This window comes from Myodes glareolus, chromosome 21 (genome assembly GCF_982192425.1).
Source record: "Myodes glareolus chromosome 21, mMyoGla1.1, whole genome shotgun sequence".
In the NCBI taxonomy this organism is placed as follows: Eukaryota; Metazoa; Chordata; class Mammalia; order Rodentia; family Cricetidae; genus Myodes; species Myodes glareolus.
Window position 1 is genome coordinate 5,940,107 of NC_142046.1, and position 6,000 is coordinate 5,946,106.

Below are 6,000 nucleotides of genomic sequence, written 5' to 3' on the forward strand. Positions count from 1 at the left end.
GGATTAGCTGTCTCTGAGGTTTTCCCCATCAAGCTCTGATCCCCCCTTGTTCATGTGATCTCTCCTCCCTCTCTCGAACTGAAATCCAGGAGCTCAGCTGAGTGCTTGGTTATGGGATTTTTGGAGCCTGTCCTGGAACTAGCTCTTGTAGATCAGGCTGGCCTCGAACTCAAAAATCCAAATCTTGCCTAGTCACATGGTAGTTATGACACATGGTTGCTTCAGAGGAGTAGGGACAAATGGTTCAGCTGCCAGTAAATAACTAGCACCTCAGTTTGGAGGCTTGAATGTGATACAAACAATATGTATGAATACATTCAGAGAATTTGTTCTAAGAAGAGCAACAAAACGTTAAGCTCTCACACTTTAGATGATGAGCCAAAATAAAATGTTATTTGGTGACAGCAATACATATACACTTTCAGATTTTGGTCAGTTAAGGGTCAGTTAAGAAAGACTAAGAAAGAGAAAGGGAGAGATGTCTGAGGCTGGAGAGAGATGTAGCCTGAGTTAGTGAATGTGCCCAAATGTGTTGACACTTACTATGTGTCTGGTCAGTGTGTGAGAACTTTATATGAATTAAATAATTTTCACAACAATTTCTGAGTGACATTGTCCCAACTTGTAGTGAAGAGGCAAGCAGGTCTGCTTTTCGTCCCGCCGGCTCCCACACGGCTAGCTTTACACCCGATATAACAACACAAAAATTGTATTCATTTAAACACTGCCTGACCCTCCTACATCATTTCCCCTTTTTCTGTTTAAACAAAAAGGAAGACTTTAACTTTAACATAGTAAAATTACAAAACAGGTATCAAGCAAGAATTACAGTTACAATATTTATATCTATTTTTTCTTTTATCATAACTAAGGAAAACAATAACTAGTATTTTTCAACTCCATCAAAGACTCCAGAAGGATATAACATTACCTAAGCAAACAAGAAGTAAGCAACTTCCAAACTCTAGAAATGACAGAGATATCAGTCACCCAAAGTTCCTCTGTACCATTGGGGCATCCATCTTCGGCCTTCAGGCCCATGGTATCCAGCAGACTTTTCCATGAACCAGGAAATTTCAAAGACAGTTCAGTCATTATCTGCTGTGTCCTGCAGAATGTCTTGCAGACTCTTTCATGAATCAGGAACCCCAAAAGACCATTTTACCTTTAGGCAAGTTCAGTCGTCCTCTCTCTGCGGGTTCTTTGTGTCCAGTTTGCACATCAGTCCATGCAAGAGCAGTTTCTTGCCCAAATGGCTATCAAACTCCATAAGGAGCCTCTTTGATGCCCATCTTCCTCTTGAAGTAGCTGGTGCTGCCAGGAGCAGACCTGTCTCATTGTCACGAAAAACCTTAATATTAAATATTAAAACATTTAAAATGCCGTATTCTGTAGTCTTTGAAAGATATGAAGAATGCCTCTCTAACTGAAATATATCTCTATATATCTAGAAAATCTAATACTACTATCTCTATATATCTAGAAAAACTAATACTACATGACTACAAGCTTGACTATTATTAATGATTATCCATTAACAACCTATATTTCCTAATTATACATTACATTTTTAAAATGAACTACACAATCACAATACCTTAATCAAGATTAGAAATACATATACATATAACAAAATTGACCTTAAATTTATATCATGACTTGACCAAGTTATTTATTATACAAGACTTAAGCTAGTTAGAATAGGATATTTGTTTTTATTGTATATAATTTTATAGCAGGTTTAGAACTCTCTTATTTAAATAAAAAGGGAGGTGCTGTGGGAAGGTTATAGCTAATACTTACCTGCCTACTGGGGCGTGGCCTCATGGACTATTTACCTGGATGCGGAAGCACATCTGGCTCCTTCCTCTCTCTGCTTGCCTCTGGGCCCCATTTTGGCTGTTTGGTTTGCTTTGGATCTGATCTTCGTCCATTGTTCAAATAGAACATCCTGACCTTGTAAGTCTACTCCTTAATAAACACCTATCTGTTTTCTTAGTTCTGAGCTAGTGTGAGATTCCTTTTTTGTTAAGTGTCCAATCATTTCCACCTTCAATATGCTGCCGTCAAAAGAGCCATCCACCTGGTGCCATGCCTTCCCACTATAATGAATTGTATCCCTCAAACTATGAGCCAAAACTCTTCCTTCCTCAGTGGTTTCATGTTCTTATCCCCTAAAATACCCATGTTATTTTGCTACATCCAAATAAGAGACAGTCTTTTAGTACTTTATATGCCTATTCCTTTTATTTTACAATTCTTTTCTGTTTTCAATTTTACAGTTCAAGGTTCTGTTTTCATTTCTTGTTCAAAAAAATACATTTTTTAAATGCACCCTGATGGGGAAGAAAAGCTATCAGTAGTCTTTCTAATTTAGGGACCCTGAATGCTACACTAATGATCTGAAAATCAAGACTGTTATGTTATAACCAACTTTCTACTGACTACATTTGAAGCCCACTTCACAGGAAGGAATTCATGTATTTTACTTCAAACCTACTCAAAAGCCCATGTCTGAGATGATAGGCCTTGGAAGGGGAGTTATTTGTGCTAGTTAGTTTTTTGTTTGGTTGGTAACTTAAGACAAGCTAGAGCCATCTGGGAAAGCAGAACTTCAGTTGAGAAAATGCCCCCCATGAAACTGAGCTGTACACAACACTATGCAGCATTTTCTTGATTAATGATAAATATGGAAGGGCCCAGCCACTGTGAGTGGTATCACTCCCCCAGGCAGATGATCCTGAGTTGTATAAGGAAGCAGGGTGAGTAAGTAATGGAGAGAAAGTCAATAAGCAGTAGTCCTACTTTAATTCCTGCCTTGACTTCCATTAGTGGTGGATTGTAAAATAATTATAATAATCCCTTTTTTCCCCAAGTTGTTTTCAGTTGTGTTTATAACAGCAAGAGAAAGAAAACTACATTATTAATATCACCAATCAAGATGTGCCCACTTGTGAAATAGTGGCATGACTGTTACTGAAGTAACAAACCACTTTCTAGCAGGGTGGTGTTGATGACTCCTTTAATCCCAGCACTTGGGGAGGCAGAGACAGGCATATCTCTGAGTTCAAGGCCAAACTGGCTACAAAGTGAGTTTCAGGACAGTCAAGGCAACACAGAGAAATCCTGTCTCAAAAAAAAATCACTTTCTTACTGGATTTGAGGCTCAACTACACAGAAGGAATTTAAGCCCAGTACTGGAAACTTAGCCAATTTAGCCAAAAGTCCAGGACAGAGATGTCATAGGCCCTTTTACTGTTGTTTTGCTAAATTATCATGCTGCCAAACAGCCTCATAACTATTTACTTATCCCTATAAATTATTGCTGCTCTCAACACTGATCAGAGAAGCTCCCATCTACAGTAAACTATGGTTAATGCAAACTCATAAATAGCCAAATGTTGAGAATAAGTGACTGTTGAATGCTTATCCTAAACAGGTAAACATTGCAGAAAGAATATAAGAGCTAGAAGATGGGAAGGAGTGTTGTAAACTGTTATCTTCTGGACACAACTGACTGCTGAACCCACGAAATGACAGCAGTTAATTATCTGCACAAGACTGAGCCAATCAACATCCCATCATAGAGAGGCAAGAGGCTGATGAAATCCTACCCATCTCTCTGGAGATATAGGATATAGGCAGTTAATGTTTGCTAGGTGGGGTGATTAGCCACTAAGTTGCCTTACTCAAGTAAATAATACCCCCACCCATGCTCATGCTCATATAAGTAATTACATGCAATGGAGAGTACAAACAAAAAGAACGTGGAGGTAGGAAGGGGATTCACTGCAAAGATGGGGTTCAGTGGGAAGATGAAGGAAATAAGAGAAGATAGGGGATATTGTCTGTCTGTCTCTCTCTCTCTCTCTCTCTCTCTGTGTGTGTGTGTGTGTGTGTGTGTGTGTGTGTGTGTGTGTGTGTGTGTGTGCAACCATGAAAAAATAATCAGATCATGGATGGAAGAAGAGCTCATGAGGCCCTAACATTTTCTAAAGAGCTATTGGCAATTAATGGTTGCTGAGGGAAGGGGAGACATTTTCTTCAGTAGTGTAGCTGCTGTAAGTTGCCTATGATCCAGTCAATAATCGCTCACTCATGTTATGTAAACAACCCTAACTAACTCAGTGGAGCATCAAAACCAAAAATACATCAAAGTAGAAGAGGAACTATTTGGGAAGAAGGAGGTCAGTGGGGATGGGAAGAGGAAGACAAGAGAAAGTGATAGGGTGAACATAATCAAAATACATTATATTTCTTTATGAAATTATCAAAAAGAAATTTTGCAAAGAAAACAATATTTTGAACTGTTCCTGCACATTTTCTCAGATACTCTTCTAGACACCTGTCCAATGAGTGATCCAAAACACAGAACAAATCCCAAAGATGGAAGTGCCTTAGCAAAAGAATGGTAACTTAAATATCTAATACAGGAGCTGGCTCAACATGGTGTGGTTTATTCAAACAGTGAATTATAAAGCCACCGATGTATTCCAGGCTTTTACATTATACCAAAGCATTTTAGTGTGTACTATTATATAAAGAGGAACACAGAATTCAATAACTATAAATCTTATAAAAATGTTTTTTAAAAGATTGGAAAAAAACTATAAATAAACTAGAACATTCAGCATCTCTCCTTCTAAAGACTTTCTTGAGTTCTACCAGGAGCTCCTTAGTCAGCAAAACACACTTCATTTTTGTTGATTAAATCCAACAAGTGTGTTCAATTTACACTTGTGTACTAATTTACAGTTTGTTTCTGAGCAACCAAGAAAACTCAACTGTGAATACTAAAGCTAATTTTACTTCCAGGTTACATTTTATTTCCCCTGATACTAGGACATATAATTTAAGGAATAATCAAAAGGAAACAAAAATTTGGATGGCAATGAATTTTATAAATACACACATATACATAAAGCTAGAAAGAGAACTGTAAAAATAATGACAGTAATTATTACTAGTGAAAGTTTATGGCTTTTTTATTACTTTAAAAAAATACCAATCCAGGGACTGGAGAGATGGCTTGCTGGTCAAGAGCATTGGCTGCTCTTCCAGAGGACCCGAGTTCAATTCCCAGCACCCACATGGCAGCTCACAACCGTCTGTAATCCCAGTTTCGGGGGATCTGACACCTTTACACCAATGCACATAAAATAAAGTTAAGTAAATTATTTTTTAAAAAATACCAATCCAAAGTACCACTCCCTCCATCCTTCCCACTCCCTCCACGCACACTCCAAAGCCTCCACCTCCAATCCTAAGAGAGGACAAAGCACCATGCCCTGTGGCAAGTCCAAGGCCCTCCCCACTACACTCAAGTTGAGCAAGGTATGGATCCAAAGAGAATAGCATGCCAAAAAGCCAGTACATGCGGTAGAGACAAATCCCAGTACCACTGTCAGTGGTCCCTCAGTCTGCCTCAATTGTCAACCACATTCAGAGGGACTAGTTTGATCCCATGCTAGTTAATTCCCAGTCCAGCTGGAGTTGGTAAGCTCCCATTGGTTCAGGCAAACTATCTCAGTGGGTGAACCCCTCAAGGTCTTGACTTCCTTACTCATATTCTCACACTCCTTCCACTCTTCAATTGGACCTTGGGAGCTCAGTCCAGTGCACGGATGTGGTTCTCTGCCTCTGTTTTCTTCTGCTGTTGGACAAAGGTTCTGTGGTGATATTTAAGATAATCATCAGTCTGACTACAGGGCAAGGCCAGTTCAGGCACACTCTCCTCTATTGCTTAGGGTCTGGGGTCATCCATGTGGATTCCTGGGAATTTTTCTAGAGGCAGATGTCTTGCTAACACCAAAATGGCTCCCTCAATCAAGATATCTCTTTCCTTGCTCTCATATCTGTCCTTCCTCCATCTTGACTATCCCATTCCCTCAAGTTCTCCTCAAACCTTGCCTTCTCTCTTTCCTTCTACCCCCTACCCCTATGATCCCAATTTTGTCAGGCGATCTTGCTTGTTTTCACTTCCCAGGTGGGTTTATATAT